This window comes from Mus caroli, unplaced genomic scaffold, assembly GCF_978045245.1.
Source record: "Mus caroli unplaced genomic scaffold, Mus_caroli_1 scaffold_12, whole genome shotgun sequence".
Classification (NCBI taxonomy): Eukaryota; Metazoa; Chordata; class Mammalia; order Rodentia; family Muridae; genus Mus; species Mus caroli.
The window spans coordinates 53443249-53468132 of NW_028227267.1; the positions used below are offsets into that span (position 1 = coordinate 53443249).

At 45.4% G+C, this 24884-nt stretch overlaps 1 protein-coding gene and 1 non-coding gene across 2 annotated transcripts in view; both read right to left on the reverse strand.

The window, feature by feature from the left end:
* Cryl1 (crystallin lambda 1) overlaps positions 1–24884 on the reverse strand; it is a 132134-nt gene that overhangs the window by 58412 nt on the left and 48838 nt on the right. The window lies entirely within an intron of this gene.
* Positions 4915–5023, reverse strand: LOC115029337 (small nucleolar RNA SNORA26). Its single transcript, XR_003834897.1, has one exon. It is a non-coding gene; the product is annotated as a small nucleolar RNA SNORA26 (small nucleolar RNA).

Genomic DNA, 24884 nt, shown 5'->3' on the forward strand with positions numbered 1-24884 from the left:
GCAGAAGCTGTGCTCCACTCACCAGAAGTCTTAAGATCCTGTCCCAGTGAGGCTTTTTAAATGCGTAATTTATTTGTTTTGTGTGTATGTGTGTGTGTGTGTGTGTGTGTGTGTGTGTGTGTGTGTGCACCATGTGAGGCCAGAAGATGGTAGTGGATCTGGACTTACAGGTTGTAAGCTACCTGACATGGGTGCTAGGGGCTAAACTCAATTCTCTGCTAAAGTAGAAAGTACTTTTAACCACTGAATCATCTCTCCAGTCCCAAAGCCTATGAGTTTTATAACTAACTCACTTGTGTGTGTAGATGCAGGAGTATATCAGGGCCTGTGTTTGTGGGGTCCAGAAGCCAATCTCAGATGTAAGTCCTCAGGTACTATCCACCTTAGTTCTGCTTTTTGGTTTGTTTTGGTTTGTTTGTTTGCTTGCTTGCTTGCTTTTTCCTGACAGGGTCTATGTGGCCTAGAGTTTGCCAAGTAGACTGGTCTGGCTGGCTAAAGTAGAGACCCAGGGGTCTACCTATCTCCACATTGCAGGCATGGCTGGAATTTTTAAGTGGATTCTGGTGATCAGACTGAGGTCCTTATGTGTAAGTGTGCGACAAACTTTCTGCTGACCTCACTGTCTTCCCAGAACTATACCTCACTTTAAAAGAAAAAGATGTATTCATTTGTATTTTATGTGTCTGGATGTTTTGCCTGCTTGTATGTCTGTGCACCACATGCATGCTTGGTGCCCACAGAAGCCAAAAGAGGGTATCACATCCCCTGAAACAGGAGTTACAGACAATTGTAAGCTACCATGTAGATGCTAAGAATCAAATCCAGGTCCTCTGAAAGAGCAGCCAATGCTCTTAACCACTGAGCCATCTTTCCAGACCCCTATACCTCATTTTTGAGACCTACTTCAAATCATAGGACCTCTTGCCTGCCTGCTTCTCTCCCTCCCTCTCCTTTCCTTCATTACAGGGTCTCACTATGTATCCCATGCTAGTCTTGAACTCATAGTAATCCTCTAGAGCAAGCTTCATTTCTGTTCTCTAGTATGGACCGGTGCTTAGGAACCATTTGCCCCGACTGAATAAAGGGATTTGCCAGGAACCCTCCCCCCAAAGGATGCACCTGGCAGGGCCCTTACACACAGCCATGCTCACACCTCCATAGTACCAAGGGCTGTGAAAGACAAGAGATACTCAGTTCGTGAGAGCCAGAGGGAGTGCCATAGTAAGGAGTCTGCGTTGTGTTCTACTGATAGAGAAAAAAAAAAAAAGATAGGAGAATTTTAAATGATGGAGAGCCAATCAGAATAACCCTCAGGAAATCTAAATCAATGTCAGAAGAGACAAACGAGAGATGGATCTAAAATGAACTCAGGAAGTCGGGTGGATGGTGGGGGGTCTGGAGCTGAGGACCTGTGCCAGGCATCTGACTCAGTGGCTTGGCAGAGAGTGGCTTGGCAGAACTCTCCAGGCTAAGGATACAAATGATGGCCTTGGAGTAGGTGGACGCCGGGATGTGCTTCCAGCGCTCACACGGTAAACGCAATGATCCAGTCTGCAGCGTGAGAGCCAGGCAACAAAATAAACGAGGGCAGGTTTGAGCACTGTCCTAAGGGACGTTCTGGAACCCTCCCAACCTCTTAGGCAGACAAGATTTTCAGTGACTTGCCAGTGTGAATATCTCCTTGGCAGCTTCCATCACCAAGGAAGCCATTACATACCAGCACAAGCCATTTAGCAGCCTACACTTAGGATAATAATCAAGCAGTCACCCCACTCTTCACCATATTCTCAAAGACATCACAGGCTTGGTCTGCTCAGCCTTGTCTGGGCCTGTGGCTATGCAAGGCTCATAACACACGGGAGCCTCCAGTCTAGCAGTTCATTTAATTCTGGTCAACCACAGGGCCGGTAACCAGGTTTACCCCTTCCTAAGGCAGTGGGTAAATGGTGGTGTTTTCTAATACCTGCAGGAATGTGCCTTCCCACCGCCTTCAGACTCACATATCAGTCAATGGTGACGGCATGGCACCCAAGTGTGAAAAAGCAGAGAAATGTTGGCGTATGTTATTATCACTAATATTTCCAAGCATTTCAAAGGATACCCGGTACACAGCAAGCACTTTATATGCCATTTCATTTAATCCTCAGAGTAAAGTGGGGGAGATGTCTTAGTGGGAATAGTGCGCACCGCACAAGCATGAGGACCTGAGAGTGTATACCCAGCACCCATGTAAAAGCTGAGTGTGGTCATGTGCATCTGAAACCCCAGCTCAGGGCCTCGAAGCCACAGGGACAGGCAGCCCCTGGAACTCATCAGTCAGCTGATAAAGTCCATGTCCAGTGAGAGACCCAGTCTCAACAACTAAGGTGGGCACAGTGTCAACTCTGGCTGTCTCACACACAGGCAAGCACACCCACATATGCACAGACATACACATGCACAAGACATGCATGACGCGGACAGACGCACAAAAATAAGTAAGCAGATGTCAGAGTAACCTTGTTACAGTTTGGATTTGAAATGACCCCCATCGGCCCACGTGATGGTGCCTTAGTCCCCAGCCTATGACACTATTGGAAGATGGAACCCTTAGAAGATAGACCCTAGGGAAAGATCACTGCTCCCCACAGTAGGAGGAGCACCATTTTAAAGGGAACTGTATGATTGGTCCATTCCTCTTCCTCTTTTCTTCCTGACTACCGTGTATTCCCTCATCACCAGCCCAAGAGACCAGTGACAGGATAATACAGCCTGTTTTCTCCACGTTTTATAAATGAGGAACAGCCATGCACTCATGGAGCTAAGTCACAAACAGTAGTAGGACTTGGAGCCAGGTCTGTCCAGCCCACAGGCTTTGAACAAACAGGGGAACCAAACTCGGGTTCCCATCCCTGAGGCCAGCTCTTAGTCACTCATGCATCGCTCATGATTGCCAGAGACACCTGTGTGGGAAGCCTCTTTTAAAAACCAAGTCTGTCTGTTATCACTTCAAAAGCAGGATGTGTTCACTACAAAGAATTTAGGCAAGTCTTACTCAACTCCTCTCAAATAAAAAAATTGCAAAAAAAAAAAAAGTGGGATTTTTGTAGGGGAGGGGGAGATGACAGATCAGTGCACACACAAGCCTGTGTTGGAGATGGGACTTTCCAGTCACTACAGCCTGAACATGCACACCATGTGCAGTTAGTGGGAGCTCACAGCGCTTGACTTGACTTAGGAAAAAAAGTGAATGAGGCTCTCTTTGTATCATTCTGGTGGGAGCCAACTGGTATCAACTCAATCTCTCTCTCCCTCCCTCCCCTTTTCCCTCTCCCTCCTTCCTTCTCTCCCTCTCCCTCCTTCCTTCTCTCCTTCCATCTCTGTCTTTCTTTGTATGTCTGTATTTCTCTCTGTATGTCTGTGCCTGTCTCTGTCTCTCTTCACCCTTCCCTTCTTCTTTCTCTCTCTCCCTCCATCTCTGTATGTCTGTATCTGTCTCTTTCTTTCCTTCTTCCTTCTCTTCTTCCCTCTTCCCCTCTCTGTCTCTGTCTCTCTCCCTCTCCTTCTCGCTCTCTGTGCCTATCTCTGCCTCTCTTCATCTTCTTCCTTCTCTTCCTCCCCTCAACCCCCTCTCATTTTGTTTGTTGAGTCAGAATCTTGCCGTGGAGCATGGCTGGCCTGGAACCTGCTATGTCTCCCAGGCAAGCCTTAAACTCATGTCAACCCTCTTGCCTCCTCGGCACTGGAGTGCAGGAGTGCACAGTCACATCCAGCTAGTAAATCTGTCCTGTAAAAACTTTCTTTCAGCCTCCAGCAGGCTGGAGACATTTTAGCATCCCTCCTCTGAGTCAGGTGTTACACTGACCTCATGCCCCATTGTCTCCCAGAGGAGCTACGGAGCTTTAGAGGTCATTGTGACCTTGCTAAACCCACCTCCTGCCATCTCCTTAAACAGAGACAGGTGGCTCCTGTCTTTATTTTTAGTGTGAACCACAGATATGCAGATTAAGTCCATGCTTATCATGTCACACCTGAAAAACAAAACAAAATCTAACAAACCAAGCAAGAGCATGTGGATAGATTTCTTTACTGTGGTTGGAAAATTATGTCGAATGACACGTTTTGGACAGTATAATAACATGAGATGACACAAGACAACGTGAGCTGGATATACAGAAGTCCTCCAAGCCAGATACGTTAACACGGAGCATGCATGCCGAAACAAACATAGTCACGTGGCCACTAGGAGGCCACACACAGCTGTGTGGGACACCACTGTATCTAAAGGCAAGCAAGCAAGAAAACCTAACACCCATCAAATGGGGATTACATAATCTACAACACTGTCATGCCAACTGACTTATGAATGAACATAAGAGGGCTGATGTGCCGGTAAGAACAGACTGCAAAGAGTCTAAGTAAAGAAGCAAAGTTCAAAAACTACATGAAGCAGGTCACATTTAAATCAAACTTAAATGTGTACGAGTATTAAAGTATAATCAGGAAGGGCATCCATCAAGTTTGTACTGATGGCTGCCTTCAAGGGGGCGGGAGGGGGAACGATACTGAAGAGGGCCCACTGAGCACTTCTGTTAAGAAATAAAGGAGTCAGGCTATGATGGTGCGCATGGCTTTAATCCTAACACTTAGGGAGGCAGAGGCAGGTGGATCTCTGAGTTGGAGGCCAGCCTGGTCTTCCGTGTGAGATCCGGGACAGTCAGGTCTACATAGAAGAAAGAAATATAGGGAAATGCATGAGCTAAGAACACCCACTGGCCTGTCATGTCAAGGTGACAGTGAACGGAAGTGAGGTCACTCGCCACGCTTTTCTGTTTTTAATTTCTCACGGTTGATGAAAGGATTGTTATTAGGGAGTATTAAATGTCTAAAACCACATCCTTTTCATATCAAGTTGATATTTCTTTTTCCTGGTTTAGCTGTGGCTTCAAGAGGAGGTTGGCAGTGCCTTTTCTGAGTTAGTAGAGATTTCCCCTACCCCTCTGTGCTAGCCTCTTACAGGACTGTGTCAGCCTAGAAAGGGCCCAAACCGGTAAGTCAGAGCAAAACACCAAAAGACATAAAACACCTTCACATATTCTACAGAACATGCCTGTGACCAGGGTGGGCAGAGATAACCAGCAGGACAGCGCTTTTCCTCACCTGCCCTCAGGATCACTACTGCCAGTACTGCCAGGGGCATTTTTCCAAGCCTTATCATTTGTCACATGTAAAAAAACAAACAAACAAACAAACAAAAACAAACAAACAAACAAACAAAAACAGTAACATGTAGGTCATTGACCAACGAGGCTCACATTCCAGCCCTAGCACTACTGAAGCTGAAGCAAGAGATCAGGCCTGCCTGGGCTGCCCAGCAAGACCTTGTCTTACAAAACAAAACAGTGATGTAACGGAGAGACAGAGAAGGGATCTGCAACTTGGTCTCTGGATGTTCTAAGTCAGTCCAGATGAACCTACTTCCTTCTGGAGAACTGTAAAACACACTCCTACAGTAAGACCCCAGAGCTTTCTATTCTCTGAAACACCCCCCCACTCTACCCACCCCCATCCCTATCCCTGTCTCCATCCCCCTCCCCACATAACACCCAACTTGTTTTTTGTTTTGGGTTCATTTGGTTTTTATTTTGGGGGGAGTGGCAGGGGTGTATTTGTTTGTTGGTTGGTTGTTTTTTGTTGTTGTTGGTTTGTTTTTTTTTGTTTTGTTTTGTTTTGTTTTGGTTTTGGTTTTGTCGAGACAGCTTTCCCTAGCTGTCCTGGAACTCACTCTGTAGACCAGGCTGGCCTTGAACTCAGAAATTCACCTGTCTCTGCCTCCCAAGTGCTGGGATTAAAGGCATGCACCTCCACGCCCAGCTTGTTTTTTGGTTTTGTTTTGGTTTTTTTGTGCCCCCCCCACACACACACACACACACACAAGCTTCCCCGGAACTCTCTGTGTAATTCAGGCTGCTCTTAAGCTGTTGGTAAGCCTCCTCTTTAGGCTACAATTATAGCCATGAGCCACCACACTAGCTCTATTCACCTCTTAAAAATTACAGTGTGTGTGTGTCTGAGAGACAGAGACAGAGACGGAGACAGAGAGACTATACCATAGTGTGCCAGTAAAGAACCAGAGGCTAGAGGACAACTTTCAGAAGTCGGCTCTCTCCCTCCTCCACACGGGTCCCAGGAATGAGACTCAGGTTGTCAGGCTTCATGACAGTGACTATTCTCACAGAGTGTTCTCCTTCTGAAAAACACTTAGGCTGTTTTTAGTTTTCAACATTATAAACACTGCAGTGATAAACACTAGAATGTAAACTTTTGTGCAAACGGGGACTGCTTCTAAAGGGCCCAAACCTAGACCTGAAATTACAGAATATACTCACTTAGAACAAACAAGCAAGATGACATGCCAAAGAAAGAGTATGATGAAGACTTACCCTTGGTACCTGTAAATGTGACCCTATTTAGACACAGGGCTTCTATGGATGGAACCAAGTTAAGATGAGGTCTTCTGAGGGCCTACGGGACCCCGAGTTAGAGTGGACTCTAAATCCACTGTCTTATGTTTTCATAAGAAGACGGGGGAAGGGTGGGAGAGACATGCAGCGTGCCAGGAGCAGGACATGTGAAGACAGAGGCATAGGTTGGAGCAGGAGCGCTATCTGCCTGTGGACACCAAGGCTGACTCCAGAGAAGAAGATGGGAAGGGGCAGGCGTGGTGCTGCTCACAGCCTGCAGAGGGAGCAGCTGCTGGTGCCAATAGGGCCCTTTCAGAACTGAAAAACCCCATTTCCAATGTTTTAAATCACAAGTTCGCGGTGATTTATCATGGTGACCCTAAGGCACTAAAGCTCTCTAGTTTCACACATCACTACTAAGAACATGGGGGCATACCCTCTCCAAGGCTGCTTTAACAATCTTTGAATTTTACCAAATGGATAGAGAGAAATGCTTCCGACTTTCATGGACTTGAGTTCTTGTATAGTGTGTGTCAATCAGTTATCAAAGCATTAGGCCATCTCAACAACTGCACTCCTAGGATCTTTTGTGCTTCGTAGCAGTTCTTTATGTGTTAGCTTTCTGTTTGTTTTGTTTTGTTTTGTTTTGTTTTGTTTTTGAGACAAGATCTCTCTGTGTACCCCTGGCTGTCTTGGAGGTAGCTATGTAGACTAGGCTAGCCTTGAACTCACAGAGATCCTCCTGCCTTTGCCTCTCAAGTGCTGGGAGTAAAGGTGTGTACCACCATGCCCGGCTGTATTACCTTTTCTGAAATGCTATCTATTATAAAAAGGTCTCCTAAAATTCCCATTTACTGTCCGGTGTCTGAAAAGTTTAATCTGATGAAGATTGGTCACATTTGTTCTAGATACCATTTCACATTAGGAATCCCAGACAACTTTCAAGAATTTTTTTTTTGTTTTGTTTTGTTTTGTTTTGGTTTTATTTTTTAAGATTTATTCTGTGTAAGTACACTGTAGCTGTCTTCAGACACCCCAGAAGAGGGCGCCAGATCTCGTTACGGATGGTTGTTAGCCACCATGTGGTTGCTGGGATTTGAACTCTGGAATTTGAACTCTGGACCTTTGGAAGAGCAGTCGGGTGCTCTTACCCACTGAGCCATCTCACCAGCCCAACTTTCAAGAATTTAATAGAACTTTTCACTGGATATTTTAAAAACCACCAGCAGTTGGCCACCTTCACTGAGAGAAACACTCATTGCTCTTTTCAAAATGACAATGATGCTTCCTGCCCACAAATCCCCACAGGCCAATCCTTTAGTCGATTAAAATTTTTTCAAATGTTTATTTTATATATAATTTAGTCCTTTTTTTATGTCGTAGAAGTTGAGAATCCCATATCTGAGATGCTTGGGACTGGAAGTGTTTTGGATGTGGGTGTTTTTCAGATTTTGAAACATTTACTAACACATACTGAGACACCTCGGTGATGGGAGTCCTGTCCAAACCAAAAAACTCGGTTACTATTTCATTTATTCCCTGGCGTGGTCTAGATCTAGAATGTCTCAAGGATTGGCCACCAGTCTGTGGAGCCACTGGACAGTACAGAACCTTTACATTGTATGGCTTCCTATTCAACCCAGATAGAGAGGGTACCCACAGATCCCATATCTGGGTAGCATCCAAGTCAAGTTGGCTGAACTAATGAGTTTATAGGGGTTCTCTACAGGCACAGCAACAACCCCAACACGGATACCTTGGTTCACCGCTGAAGCTGTTTACCACATACTTTGTGAGTCTTGTGGGATGCATGATCCTTGTGTACCTCTTTCCCTACATACGGGAATATGCAGAGATGCTCTTCCTGTTGTGAGGCATGGCAGTTTTCAGGCTGTGCCTTACCTTGGGGAACTCCATTCTGCACTCAGCATTTGGCTCTATTTTGAGTGCAGAGGCAGGATGACTCTGTCTGTATCTCATTAAGTGTTTAACACCATCCAAGGCACAGGCTGATAAATAGCTTATTCCTATATGTAAACTCACCCAAGTAGATTAAAGAGACATGGGCTTATGAATGCAATAAAACCCTATCAGGGTAGAAGGCCCAATAATCCATTACACATATCAAGTACCTTTACCTGGATCCTACAAACAGGGAGCCACCTAAGGTGATGGCTATGTCCCCAGCCAACCTGTTATCTGAGCACCAATGTGTGCATCAAAGGAGGGACAGGCAGAGAGCTCCCATGTGTTCCCAGGGCCTCACATAGCATAGTTCCCCCCAGACCTATGCCTTGTCTCCCCTGCTTACGCCCCAGGTCTGAGGACTCTAACAGCTTGTCTGTGTCTTACTGAAGCACCCACAATGACTCTCTGCATTTTGTGTCAGCTCTGCTTCTGCCCCCAGTAAGCCTTCTTTGACTGCTTCCAACTTCTTTAACCCCTCTGTTGCCATTCTTTAATCTACATACATATGTAGATAGATAATACTATGTGAGTGAGGTGATCTTAGTGTTTATTCTAGTAATTAAGAGTATAATAAAAGAATCTATGTTTGCCATTGGCCAGCTATAAAGGGCTATCAAGACTACTTGTCAAATCACAAACAAGAGGTACCTTGTGGCTTTATTGTTATTCAATGCATTCTGAAAGTGTGAAAAGACACAAACATGTCTGCTATGCTTCAGGAAGAAAATGCTACACAACACTTAAAGAGGTGGGATATTTGGAAGGAGTTGGCCAGTGGGACTGGTCCCCTGGAAGGGTATGGGAACTCTGGTGCCCAAGACTGTTTCCTGGCTGCTATGAAGAGAACAAATCCCTGCTACACACTCCAGAAGTGACTGGCTGAGAAGGAGCAGGCCCAAAGCAACAAGGTCAAGTGGTCATTGTATATCATTAGACCTTCTAGTTGTCCCCCTCTCTGTCAAAAATCAGTCGCTCCCTCCCCAAGGAAAGCTGGGCATGCTGTGAGCCTACAGTTCCTATGGGGCTCTCTCCCTCCTCTGACAACCGCAGCACCCTCCCACCACTGCTCAAACTCAATACAAACGACTTATCTGTGGTGTGGTGTGGTGTGGTGTGGTGTGGTGTGGTGTGGTGTGGTGTGGTGTGGTGTGGTATGACATGTGTGGAGTGTATATAGGGGGGATGTCTATGTGGGAGGTGTCTCTATGTGTCTATGTATGTCTCTGTCGAGTGTGTGCCTCTGTCTGTGTCTGTCTGTATCTGGGGTGGAGGACCCTGCAGAGACCAGAAGAGGGCATCATTGTGGAGCTCATTGTGAGCTGAACTCGGGTTCTTTGCAGGAGTGGTAAGAGTTCTTAACCTCCTCACCATGTCTCCACTCCCATAACTTTACTCTTATTGATGCCTTGTAACTTCTAAGACATGTGTAAGGTCACGCCCCCCTCCTCAAAATTAATCCTATAAGAGCAAGGACACCACCTTGCTCCCTGGGATTTGAAGGGAACTGTTAGAACTGAAGGTGTGTTCACCATCTCTTCATGACCCTGCTGCGTCATGTAAGACCCAACACTACACAGTTCCTGTTCTGTAAAACTGAAGGCTCTCTCTCCTTTAGGATGCCTGGTGCTACCTGTGGTGTAAGGCCATAGCTCTTCTCACGTTCTGGGACTTGACAGCCCTTTCCTTCATTACACAGGACCTTCATTACACAGCCTGTCTCCCCCAAGGTTCTCCATCTCAAGGCCAGATCCTGACTGCCTGTGGCCAAGGACCTACCCTAAAAAAGCTCACCTACAGGGCCATCTCATGCCCACTTCCCTTCTGGGAACCACTGTAACAGCTTTAGCTCTAAAAGGCACAAACCAAAATCTCTGAGACTGAGCTAAACTAAGCCTTCCTCTTCCTCCACTGACAGTCTCAAGCATGCTGTCCCCATGACAGAAGCCCACTCACCTGTGCCTTCCTCACATACCTGAAAGTGTTGAGCATTCATGTGAATAGAATTATGTTTTATGAGAAAGTAGTGTAAAATTTTCCATTTGTGCCATCACACCCATACTCAAGAAGCTTGGGGTTTTTAGAATATTCTGGATTTTAGATTTTCGGATTAGTTATGCCCAACCTGGACCAACAACAACAATTTATGTAGAAAGACAAAATAATGTCTTTCTTTATCAGCCCTTCCCAAACATTCTAAGGTTGGATAATAGCCACAATTTAAAGGATTCAGACTTTTAAACATCCCAACTATTCGCTAAGTTTAGCAGGCTAAAGGACGAATAAACACAAGTTTCACGGCAGGGAGTAGCTTGAACAGGGCCAGGAAACGCAGCTAGGAGCCCCAGAGTTCCACAACCACTCCCCGCCCTGCTGACCTGCTGTGTGAACTCAGGCCAGTCACTCAAACAAAGACACAGCAGCTTCAACCCTAAGTCAGAGCACCCCAGCGTGCTAGGTTTCCTGGGGTGGGCTGGGATAAAGAGTTCCTAGGAACCCCTCTGGAGTGGACAAACTGGGAGGGTGGGTTTCATGTTCTCCCTTAAAAAAAAAAAAAAAGAGAGCCCTGAGCAAGCCTTGTGACACTTCCCCTGGGCCTTGGCGAAGACAGTTCAGCCCTTGAGAAAGAGAGAAAGAAAAGACAGGCGCAGCTCACACTGTGGCCACTCCCAGGCAGGTGGCTCACACACGCCTACTTGCTTAAGAGTTTGGGCATCTCTTCTCAGGAGAGGCCTGGCACTCACCCATAACGAGCTTACCAGAATATTGGCAGCTACAATCTACATGCCTCCTGAAGTCAGGACCTCAAGGGTTTCCAGCTGTCCTACTGGCAGAGTTGACAAGAAATTCTTAAACAAACATTAAAAGGCACAAGAGATAAAGGAAAAATGTTAATAAATTTAGTCATATTGGAAATGATGATTTATATACAAAAAGAAAAAAAGAGACCAAGAACACAGCAGGGCACCCTTAAGACAAAGGAGTTAGTATGTACAATTTACATGCATTTAGTATGAATCATTAAGAAGATTTAAAAGGCCGGGTGTGGTGGCGCACGCCTTTGATCCCAGCACTCGGGAGGCAGAGGCAGGTGGATTTCTGAGTTCCAGGCCAGCCTGGTCTACAAAGTGAGTTCCAGGACAGCCAGGGTTACACAGAGAAACCCTGTCTCGAAAAACAAAACAAAACAAAAAAAGAGTTAAAAGATTTTGCTTAAAAGAACAAAACAGGTTCTGAGCCATAGGCAAAGAAGAATTTAAAAAGTGCCTCAAATAATCAGGCTTTCAGATAAAGGAAGAACAGGTCACTACGTATCATAATCAGAGTGGCAAGCATTTACATCTCTCATGTAATTCTGGTGAGAAAATTAATTGGAATGCTCCAAAAAATTGTGTGTGTATGGTGTGTGCGTAAGTTGCTCTCATGTGTACTTAATTATTCATACAAATATAAATATTTATATAAATGTGTGAATGCTCACTAAAGTGTTCTTTTTTATTATTTAAAGATAATACTTTATTAAATTTTTGAGAATTTCATAAATGTATACAATGTTTTTGTTTTTCCAAGATAGGATCTTGGGCTGGAGAGATGGCTCAGCATTTATAGCACTAACTGTTCTTCCAGAGGTTCTGAGTTCAAATCCCAGCAACCACATGGTGGCTCACAACTATCTGTAATGGGATCTGATGCCCTCTTCTGGTGTGTCTGAAAACAGCTACAGTGTACTTACATATAATAAATAAATCTTAAAAAAATTTTTAAAAAGGCAGAGTCTCATCTAGCCCAGGCTAGCCTGAACTTCTGATCCTCCTGCCTGCCTGCCCGTACCTCTCGATTACAGTCAGGTACTACCACGCCTGGCTTTGGGCATTCTTTATAATTCAGGTTATTATAAGCTAAGGATGCTGAGGGGCCTGTCAACAGAGACAAACTACATGTGTAATATTTAAGCATGGCACTGAATGAAGACAAGTTGCAGAATAACACAGAAGGAGAACATTCATATAAAATTCAGAATCATCCAGTACAAATCTATGGCTGCATTTACCTGTAATGAAAACATTAGGATTGGAAGTACACATCAGTGTATAGCTCTCATGAGCAAGGCATGATATGAACCTCAGTGCTGAAACATGCACACACACACACACACGTGTGTGTGTGTGTGTGTGTGTGTGTGTGTGTGTGTGTGTGTGTGTGTGTGCAGTCACTGTGGCTCATGCCAGCAATCCCAACACTTAGGTGGCTGAACCGTGGGGACTGATATAAGTTCAAGGCCAACACAGGCTTCCTAGTGAGTTGCAGGCCTGCCTAAGAGAAAGACCCTGTCTCAAAAACAAAAACAAAACAAACAACAACAACAACCACAAAACCCACCCAAAATGGCAGGTTTCACATTTGGCTAAGTCCCTCTAGCTGCTGCTGTCTTAGCTCAGAAATCAAGCCACTTCAAGCTGCTGCTCACTGGATGGTTAAAAAGCTAGCCTTCTGTGGCTCTCCTTTCCCCAGCATCTGCTAGCCTAGCGCCTTCTGATATGCAGACCCAAGATAGTCTTAAATTAAACTTTACTTTTATCTAATGCCTTCGTGCCTTGTGTCACCTAGCAGGTAGGAAGGTCCCTGAAACCTACAGGATAAAGAAACTCCTTTGTCCTCCAGAACAGAAGGCCCTACCTCTTTAGGACTCTGGCTTGCTATTTGTGCTGGCTCCATCTAACAAAGCTTTTCTCTAGAAAGCTTGCCCTCCCCATCCAGGGCGCCGAGAGACCATGGCAGTGAGACTGTTATCTGTCCTAGCAAAGCTCTTCTGAAGGGTAATTTCTCTCCACCACCCTTCTACTGAACCAATTTTTTAAAAAAAATCTCTTTAATTTTTATTTAACATCATGTAGTGACCCTTTGAGGAAACATATTTGTGAAGTTGGGTTTTTAATTTTTAATTTATATTGTATGTGTGTTCCCATGTATGCAAACATACCATGATGCACATGTGGAAGTTAGAGGGCAATTTGTGGGAGTCAGATCTCCCTTGAATACTAGAGATCCAACTGTTCATCAGGCTTGGCAGCAAGCAAGTGCCCTACCTGCTGAGTCATCTCAGCAGCCAGCATTGGTTTTTTTGTTTTGCTTTGTTTAGCTCTTAAACCTGATGTTCCCATTATATAATTCTATACCATTTCGCATGTCTAGATTCTCTCATTAGAATGCTACCAGCCTCACCTTAAAATACCTGGAGCAACAGACATCACTGCCTTGACAGCCACGCTCCTTTATCTACACTAAAACATGCTAACTACTTGAATTTCACAAAAGAAGCTAAATTGCTGAAAATTTTCCAGTGTTGCAATCAGTGGGCTTCTCCCAATCCCACATCTACTCAGAACTTATTTTTCATGTTGAAACCATGCCTCAGCTATTCAGCTATCTTTGGTATGAACCCATGACCCCTGGTAGGATTTGCCTCCTTAGCCATCCGTGGAACATACTAGAACCTGTTGTGCAAGGCTTCGTTCTAGAAGTGCCTCCTTCTTTGCTGTACCTCGCCACCCAATTCCTAGTGTGCTAGGTGAGAGGCTAATGAGGCTTCCAGACACTCGTGTGTGACAGCGGAACACGGAGAGAGCTGACGTTGAGCTCCGTCACAGACAACACTGGTATCACAATCCACGTCCACAGCCAGGGTGCTCACCCTACTCCACAGTATCTGCTGGAAATACAACAAAAGCCAATTTTCTGGAGCTTTGGGTTGCCTCAGAAATCTTAATGCATAAAGGGCATTTCCTTCAAGAAACGAAGCACAGTATCAGGTAGGAAAAAAAAAAAAAACAAGCGTAAATTTAGGAGCTTTCTTTTCAATATATCCATCCACACCATTCAAATCCAAGCCCAATAGTGATTTATAAACACAACCTGACTTTAATCTTCCTTATACGCACCTGTAGACAAACAAGCAATATTTCACACCTCCAGTCCTGCCACCAAGCTTCTAAAGTGACCAGGCAGCCTTCTAGAAGGTCATGTCTGGGTCAGCATGTAATTTACAGTATGTGCCAGGCAAGTGCTTTCAGACAAAAGCAATCAAACACCTAATCCGATCTGCCTTGAACAATGAAGAAATGAGTTGGCTCACCTCACAGAAAGGTCAGACCTGAGGAAACTTGGGGTTCAAGTCCCATAGCAGCTTCCCACAAGCACATTCCTGCCTCACTCACTAAGGCAACCCCTGCAAAGGGGTGTAGTGGGGAGAGGACACCCTACCAGGATGTCTGTGCATCCTAGGCCCTAGCAGTGAGTAAAATGTGTCTGAGTTGTCTGAGGCATCTGAGTTGTCAAGGATGACAGGCCCTAGGGAACCTCAGGACTCTGAGGTGGGGTCAGCTGAGAGGACCCTGGGCCGCAAAAGAGAATGGGAACCAGCTAGCCCCTTGGCATTTGGGGGTGGGGTGGATAGTCTGTTTTCACAACTGAGCCTCTTCCTGTGCTGGTAGACATGGACAGTTGGGTTTGGGACAGAAGGAAATTGAGTCAAAACTACGACCTTCAGGCTAGTTCTCCTCTCGCTCCTATTGCCTGAGGTATGGAAACAAATACTCCATTTTCTTCACCACGTGAAGGAAGATCATGCAGAACTGGTGCCATGTGGCCAAGGACTGAAGAGTCAGCAGACAGGGTACACAGGTCAAGCCTCGGAGTGGGCAGCTGGCACTTGCTCTCTGCTGTCTGAGCCTCCGGACTAGCATTCAGAAAGTCCTGGGTTTCTCAGAGAGCTGCCTGGAGCCATGGAGGACAGAATCAAAGCCCACCAGGAAGCAAAGATCATATCTGGATATCAAGGCCCTGAGTCCAGGCCTAACGTCTAAATACAGCACTGTGGGCTCTGTGACAAAGTGACAAGCTTGCCACCAGAAACCCTGGTTACAGGGCTGCTAGAGGCTCCCATGAAATAATTAATGCAGAGATTGGAAGAAGAAGAAAGGCATACGAGGGCGGCATGTGAGGTGGCTGTCTTGAGGTAACTGTTATTTCATTTCTCATTTTATCACTGTTTAGTCAGCAGAACAATGACTCCCACATAGTCTAATGTCTTCTCAGGAAAGTACCACAACTAGGTTCATTGTATGTAAGAAAGAGAGACACTTCTTGCCACTCACTCACAGGGACTCTAATGAAAGGCCTCGCCCGGTTTCCGTGCGTTTCTTAATCTCTAGAGAAGGGATTCCCTGCCTGTGGACTGGGGAAGACATCAACAAAAGCATCCAGCACAAAGAGGATCGCACCATAAATGGTCCTGAGGACAGTGGGATGCGACAGTTGCTACCAGAAACTGTCCCAGTTAAGGACTGAGACAGACAATAGAGTTTAGGGAGTTGCTTTTTTTCTTTTAATTTGGTGTTTTGTTTTGTTAAGACGGTGTTTCAGTCTGTAGCTTACCATATGGCCCAGGATGACTCTGAGTTTGAGATCTTCCTACCTCAGCCTCCCTAGTGCTAGGCTGATAGGCACACACAGCCATGCCTGGCATAATAGAATTAATTACAAGGAACTGATGGTATTTTTCTACTTCTACCTTCTGCCATAACTGTGTCTATTCAAGTCCTCATGCAGGGCTCAGCTGAGGATCCAGGGGCGATTACACGGTGCCCATGGTCCCTGCTTTCTTCAGCTGCAGGGGCAACAATGAACTCCTCTAGGATGGCTAAGTTACAAAGACAGTTCACATTCCACCATTGATTAATGAAAGCAGAAGGGTTAGGGGAGACAAAGTTCTGTGGTCCGCAGTTTGACCCAGCCCTGGGAACAATGCACACCATCCATGCATGGAAGGAATCCTCATTTGTATAAGTGACTATAACTAGGAATTTGTTTACAACTAAAACATGTATCTCAAGGTTTAGCTTAAGGAAGGAAAAGGAAAAACAGGAAAACTTAGGAGGAAGCGAGTGTTCCTGGCCCTTTTCCTACCCCAGTACCACCCTTGTTCCCCCAGCCCCAGATGAAATTTTATTTTTCAGTTCCCAGCAACTCCAGATTAGGCTACTGTGGAGTTCAGACAACAAAACCCAAAGTACAGTGCCTTGACATGCTGAGTACATTCAATTAAAGGAATTAAATTAACTAATGGAATTGAAGGACTTAAAGCTGCTCTCAATAGAATTTGTCCCAACCCTTCCACCAAGTGCAGGGAGATTTCTCTGAAGTTCCCTGTACACACCGCATTGCCCACCGAGGGCAAGGAGAAGGCAGGGCTCTCCCAGGACAGTCTCTGTGACTCGTGTCCCAGGTGTGAGCGACCAACTGTCATGGCTTCTGAGAGATGGGAAGACAGCACAACCACTCAAAAAAGGGAAGCCGTCAACTGAAAGAAGTCTTTTTGGTCCCACCCACCCACAGCATTTCAGTCTGTGGACATCAACTTTCAAATGAAAATAAACAGCCAGAGGGGTGCAGAGTCAGCAGATGGAGTTCCCCAGGGGCTAAAGCAACAGGGTGAGTGGCAGGAAGCCTAAGGGCCAGGAAAACCAAACAAACGAAGATGGACGACTTCTCACGAGCCACCCAAACTCCAGAGTCCAGCAGTCCCTGTCTCGGCCCAGCACGGAGATCTGCCCCAGGTCCCTTATCAATATTAAGGAGTTCCTCATGCTCCTTTTAAACAGGCAGAGTCCCTGTTGTGTTCAGCACAGAACACGGGATCTAAAGGACTTGGCAAACGGCAGCCACACAGTGAGAACCGTGCATGCGAACACTTAGGGAAAAATACATGGAAACAAATGTGGCAGTGGTTAAATCCCTCCATGTTTATGCAGCGTTAACTCCCGGTGCCTCCAGACAGAGTGCTTACTTAGCACGCATCAGGCCCTAGGATTGGTCTTCAACAGTGTGTGTGTGTGTGTGTGTGCACTTGCACAAGCATGGCGTGACCACCCTTGCTGCCATCCTGTGTGTTCTAGCCTGATGATAAAATCAACTATTTCCCTAGCTTGAATTTGTTTATTCCATATAACATACTTTTATTTAAAAAAAAAATAGATGCCTATTCACTTCTACCTTAAGCATTAGCTGAACAACCTATAATCTGTAGACCATAATGAATATGATATAACTAGCACAAAGTCAAAACCCCACCCCAGAAATTCACTGTTCTATCCTTCTAAAATCCGTTCTGTGGGATCTTTTCAGAGATTTGGGCTTTCTGTTGTAAACTCAGAGGACAGCAAGGTCAGTAGGCTTGTTTCTATTTTAGTTTTGGTTTTGATACACAGCCCTACTGTGCAGAGCAGGCTGGCCTCAAAATGGTGATCCTCCAACCTTAGCTTCCCAAGTACTGGGATTACAGATATGTGTGAGCAAATTAAGCAAGCAAGAAAGAATATCAATGTTGGGTTGAGTGTGGTGGTACACACCTGTAATATCAGCACTTGGGATGTAGAAACACAAGGGTCGGGAGTTCAAGGTCAGCCTCAGGTATATAACAAGTTTGAGGACTACCTGGCCTACATGAGACTCTGTTGAGGAGAGGAGGGGAGGGGGAGGGGAGGGGAAGGGGAGGGGGAGGGAGAGAGGCAATGTTGGGACAGTGTCTTATTTAATCCATTTAGAAAGCAGTATGTACAATACTGGAAAACTTGAAATCAAGCCACACTAATAGATTGCTCCTAAAAAGGAGGGAGGGATGAGGAGAAATGGATCAGCGGTTAAGAGCACTTGTTGCTCTTACAGAGGACCCTGTTTCGTTTCCCAGCACCCAGATGGTTGCTCACAGCCATCTGTAATCCAGAGGGTCTGCTGCCCTCTTCTGGCTTCCTTCAGCAGAAGGCACGCACATGGTATGACTACATACATGCAAGCAAAACATACATATACATACACTAAAAACAAAATAAATAATTTTAGAAGGGGGAGAGGAAGATAAAATATTATCCAACAATGTGTATCAAGAGCCAGTCAGGCAAGAGTGTTCACCCGGAAATTCTGTTTTCAATGAAATCCCCTTTTAAACAGTAACTGGCAGCATGAAGGGATGCTTTGGGGAGATAACAAGGCAAGTGTGATTGCTTGAAGCACAGTACGGGTCTGGTCTGGTCTGGTCTGGTCTGGTCTGGTCTGGTCTGGTCTGGTCTGGTCTGGTCTGGTCTGGTCTGGACTGGTCTGGTCTGGTCTGGTCTGGACTGGACTGGACTGGACTGGACTGGTCTGGTCTGGTCTGGTCTGGTCTGGTCTGGTCTGGTCTGGTCTAGTCTGGTCTGATTTGGTTTGGTTGTTGTTAGGAATCAGAGGAACTGGGAATCAAACCCAGGGTGTCACCCACAATAGGCAAACTCTCTCCCTCTGAGCTGCAGCCCTAAAGTAGGTACTGAAGTAGCCATAAGAACATTACTTTCAGGGCTAGAGAGATGGCTCAGTGATTAAGAGCGCTGGCTATTCTTCCAAAGGACCTGGGTTTGAGCCCCCAATACCCACATGGTAGCTCACAACTGTAGCTAACTCCAGTTCCAGGGGATCTGATGCCCTCTTCAGGCCTCTATGGTTACTATAATATAATGCATGGTACACACAGACACTGTATTTACAAGTAGACTGCTACAAAGACCCTAGACCAGTGGTTCTCAACCTTCCTAATGCCGTGACCCTTTAATACCATTCTTCATGTGGTGACCTTCAACAATAAAATTATTTCGTTGCTACTTCATACTTTTAATTTTGCTACTATTATGAATAGTAATGTAGATAGCTGATATGCAGGATATCTGCTATCTGACCCCCAAAGGGGTCTCGACCCACAGGCTGAGAAGGACGGCCCTAGAAGAAACAGGCTCTAAGAATGGTGTTACTTACTGACTATAGAAACAGTCCCGCAAACTGTACCAGTGAGGACCTGGCATGATGGGTCATATAGAAACAATACACATGAAACTGGGGGCAAATAGATAAAAACGTAGCGAGGGTTTAAAGGCTTAGGGGACAACTGAATTAGATGTGTTTTCCTCTTTCTATCACTGAGACTTTGAGGATCACCAACATTTTTGGTTTCCTTTGCTTGCTGAGACGGGACCTCTACACATATCGTACACTGGCCCTGAAGTCACTGCGTAGTCTAAGCCGTCTTGCACTTGTGGTAACCTCCCTGCCTCAACCTCCCAGTTGCAGAGATTACAGCCACCAAGCCTGACCTACCAATACCTTTTAAAGGGGTGGTCTGTATCCTAGAGTGCCCTGAAATTTCTCCCAGAAACTGGCTGGCCCAGCCTGGGGAATGTCAATCAGAGAACTGGGGCTGTCCCCAGGTCCAGCTGAGGCAATGCCCCACTCCTAGCTTCCTCCTCTCCCATCCCCAAGGCAGCTCACTGTCACTGGGGACTGTCACCTGGGGTTCCAGACTAAGACAGAGCTCCTGCCTTCCACAGTCCTGCCCAGGACGTGGGCTTCATTCTCAGTCTCAGAAGGCAAAGGCCCGCAAGAGAAAAAAAGCCATGGATAGTTTCCTTCTGATCCTGCAGATCACACAATCTAAGACACACAGGTCATTGCTCCAGCTCCTTCGTCACCGAGGGGCTTGTGGGGTAATCAGTTGCTGGAGGGCAACCATGCTGGCCATTTTTAGGCCTTCCCTGCAATCAGATGGAATGCAAAGCAGGTACCCTGCCGGCCTGTGACTCTAATGTCCCTTTGTTCATTCCCTGACTAATCGCCCTGATTTGCTCACAGAACCTAATACAGTCATGTGTTACTTGATGGCAGGCATACTTCTGAGAGCTGCATGAGGACGTTATTTTGTGGTTGTGCAAACACACTGGAATGTAGCTGCTCAAAGCTAGAGCTAGTCCTGATTGGAGGCTGCACATGGTCCCTCATGAGGCATGGTGGCGGCTGAGGCGGTGAAGAGAAGAGGCCTGATATGCCTGGATTTCATCCATCCCTAGCACCACATGTAAAAACAAGACATGGTGTTTGTGTGTGTGTGTGTATGTGTGTGTGTGTTCTGTACAACAAGGTCTCGTGTAGCCTAGACTGCCCTTCAACTACACATGCAACTGAGGCTGATCTCAAAATCTTGGTCCTTCTACCTCAGTAACATCCCAAGTGCTGGAATTACAGGATTAACCACCAAAGCAAGATATATGTAAAGAGATATATAGATATAATATGTTATATATGATATGATATACATATATAATATATATAATCTATACTCTAAAATAATAATTTAAAATTATAGTATAAGCTGGGTACAGTGGGGCATTCCTGGAGCCCTCGCACCACGGAGGCAGAATTACTACTACAAGTTTGAGGCCAAACTACCTGGTAAGTTCCAAGCCAGCCTGGACTCAGTAAGATCCCATCAGAAAGAAAGAAAGAAAGAAAGAAAGAAAGAAAGAAAGAAAGAAAGAAAGAAAGAAAGAAAGAAAGAAAGAGGAAGGGAAGGAGGGAGAGAGAGAGAGAGGTATGCTATGGTAAACACACATACACTACCATTTTGCTTGTTATGATGGTTAAGTCTTGTGTACTGAAAGTAACTGTCCTGCTAGCATAAGACTTGCAGCATAGATCAGTCTGTACAGCATCACCAGAGGCATGACTGACACATTGCTGTATGGTGTTGGGGCACCAATGGCTGATGAAGATCTTTCAGCTCTCATATAATCTTATCAGTCCCATGGCAATAGTCTATGGGACACATCAGTTTGTCATGCAGTACATGACTGCATAACCACAAAGAAAAACTTGCCTCTGTCTCATATTATATGCTAACATATTTTATTCCTTGATTGCATTTTATCCTTGAGAGCTTTACATGTCCCCAGTAAAGAGGCAGAAAGAGAGAGAAGGAAGAGGGGAAGAAGAGAGGGAGGCAAAGGTGGAGGAGACAGAGAGAGAGAGAGAGAGAGAGAGAGAGAGAGAGAGAGAGAGAGAGAGAGAGAAAATATATAAATACACAGAAACAAGAAACCAGGCCTCCTGTGAAGCCACTGTGAACAGAACAAGAAGGAATTATCAGAAAAATACAGGTTCTGGTGAAAGGAAAGATGGACAGAATGTTTTTCACATTTTGCAAGTCAAATAATGAAGCTCTGTTCTTCCAAATGACCATCGAGCGGAGGGGGCCTTGTGCACGGGCCACTGTGGAGCTTGTACTCCTTACGGTCTGGAGCCATGAGCACTCTGAGATACGACAGACTTCTCTGATTACCAAGTGGATCAAGAATATCCAGGAAGCCCCTCTCTTCATCTTCCCCCTCCACACTCAGTGACACCATTAAGACTCAAGCCAAAACCACCATACCCTCGATGCGTGACAAAGCCAAATGAACCTTCTTCCCCCAAAGGTGGTTTTCACCGTGACACACCTCAGAAACCTTGCCCAGGGCCTCAGTCCACACACAATCTCTGCCCATCGCCACCTGCCTTGCAGCTCTGAGAAGACAGCTGATACCAAGATAAAGTCATTCTTTGTCAGGTACAGACAAAACTCAGAGCCAAGAAGACAAGGGGGAGAGAGTTGGTGCCTTGCGTATAGAAGATAAGAACTGCCTCAAGGACTTTCTAGAAAGCCCCACCAGAAAACCTTCACAGCCACATGCCTTACTCACGCTCACTGTACATACAGACTTCTGTGTCGAGGTTTCTCTGGAACATTCTGTGAGGTATCAAACAGACTACTGGAAGTGTTCTTCCAGTAGCCTCACCTCCAGCCAGCTAATGTCAGCCCCTGCTTCAGTCAGTGCCTAAGGCCCTGGGACTGTGTATGGAAGTGACTTATTTGAATTTCTCCCTTACACTGCCAAAGCTTCCCTTGTGTGGGGCACCTACACTGTGCTATAGCTTGCATCTGGATTATAACCCTTTTTCTCACTCCTGAACAAATTATTTCTGCTTGAAGGCACTTTCCTGTGGTTTCTTAACAGCCTCGACCCTTTGTAAGCCAGACAGGGCACACCTAGGCCCTGAGACTCAGCATGCAGACATCTGTGACACTAAGTCTTTGTTGCTTAAACCCAGGTTCCTACTTGTTAGGAATTAAAACTCAAGAGGTCCAGCAGTCAGCAAATTTTCCTTCTATTGACAGAAGGTATCTGAGGGGCAATGGCTTGGAAACTTTATCTAGAAATCAATCCCGTAAGAGTCAAACTTCTACATAAAGAGACCAACAGGGTGTTTAGTTGCTTTGTAGTAACAAGTCAACTAAATTGCATATTTAGTATTTGAGAAATCATTCTTGTGCTCTGAAGATGCAGCTCAGTGGTAGGATGCTGTACAAGGCCCTGAATTCTATCCCTAACATTCAAATAATATTTTTTAAAATGCCTTTAATAAGAATGTATAGCCTAAGTTAGGCAATATAGACACTATTCACATGGTCTGTATATTGTATTAATATTATAAATCATTTAGGGATGACTTACAGCATATGGCAGGGTATGTATAATGTCTGTGCGAATACTACACCATGCCATACAAAGGTCTCAGAGTTCGGTATTCAGAACAGGGTCTTAGAGCCAGTCTCCTACAAATCCTGAAGGTCACTTTAAGGACAAAGCTGAGCTCTGAAACCCAGAGCTTATGGCTTTTTAAAGAACAACCTAGACTAGAAGTGGTGGGCTGGGGACGGGCTCTCAGAGGGCCTGGCAGCAGCGAGAACCTTCTGCATAGTCAGCAGGAGTCAACAAACACGGCCCTGAGTCAGTGGAGCCCCTCCATGCTCCAAACCAACAATGAAAGATTTTAAAGCACAAACAAACACAAATAAAAAATACGCCATAGAGACTCTTCCCCAGCTCTCAAACCCTAGACTATTTATGGCCCAGACCTTAAAGAGAAGGTTTGCTGAGCCTTGCACTACAGTAAGCTTTACAAGAACTTGAAAAGACAAACTGAGGCCCATTAAACTTTTAACAGTTTAAATAAACCATGATCCCTGAAGCAGGCATCACCAAACCCAGGAGGGCCTGGGGCTCTGTCACTGGGATGTGCAGAGAAGGCTTGCATGGGATGATCTGATTGGCTGAAGTCTGAGCAGTGGTGTCACTTGACAACCCAGTGGAAAATCCCTTGTTACCCAGGAGTACCCAGTGACCCTTTATAATTGGCTAAGACCAACCTGCATTTACACAAGCCCAGGACAAGGAGCGCATTGCAGCCCAGTGAGCTCCCATTAAGTTATTTTAGACACAAACCTTTAGCAGTCAATCAATAGTATGCCCATTTACAGTCGTAACTATTTCAGTCTTCAATCCACAAAGATTACCTCAATGTGCTAAACTATATTGTTTCCTGGGCATTAATGCTCAATTGTAAAAAATTATAGTTAATGATTGAATGGTATACATGTAAGTGATTTCCCAACCTGCACAAATGCATAGCTGTGAAGGTCAGTATGATAAAGACGTGGAAAATGGATGTATTACTAAGTACAACTGTTTGGTCCTCAGGCTGGCGTCAAACTTGATATGTAACCAAGGACAGCCTTGACCTACTGTTCTTCCTGCATCCACCTCCCAAGTGTTGGGATTACAGACATGCACCCACCCGGGTCCCGGGATGGGACTTGGCCTTGGGAATCTAAGCCGTTCTACCAACTGAGTTAGATTTTCACCCCAGCTTCTAACATTGTTAACATGGAGTATTTGCATAAACGGGGGTTCTGTTTGGCCTCAGGCTCACTTAATATAGCCCAAGCATCCCAAACCCAAGATAATCATCCTGCCTCAGTCCTCCCGGTGACTAGCGAATTAGAGATGTGCGACTCCATGTCTAGCCCACTTTCCTTATGTCAAGTACTAGTGTTATGATGCAGCTTATAAATAAAGAAAAACCTTGGAATTCCACGTCTGCCTGGGATGTAGACAGCAGTTTGTATGTTACTTTTGTCCTTGGTATGTATGTGTATGGAGAACATGGATATACAGGCTCTGCTGGCCTCCACAGCTTCAGGCAGCCATTGAAAGTCTTGGGAATTACTTGTGATGAGCCAAGGGGAAGAAGGCTGCTGTGTTTGTTTGTTCTGTGCCTTCATCCATGATGAGTCAAAGCAAAGGCTCTTGTGATTTGATTTGTTTTCTTGATAGATACTGATGACAAAATGTAATAAAAATTACACAGACCAAGAGAGGGGCCATAGTAAGTGCAGAGTGTGCTAATGTGAGGACCCAGAAAGTCTGGGTGCAGCTGGACGGCAGGCAGAGCTTTCCTTGGTGGCAAAAGTATACAGAAGCCAAGTGGCTGCTGCTGAGAGAGGCTCATGAAGCAAGGACAAAGGATGCAGAGACATTCGGAGCTAGTGGCAGACCTTGAGTCACTATGGAAACAGCAAAACTCACCGGCAGGTTGACTTCTTGGATGGAATGCCATTCCATAAACCATCAATCTAAAGGGAAGAATTCAGTGGGAAATTACAGGAAAACACACACAAAAAGAAAGAAAAACAGCTGATGGAACGAGATCCAGTGAAAATCTAGAGACAGGGACCTTTAAACA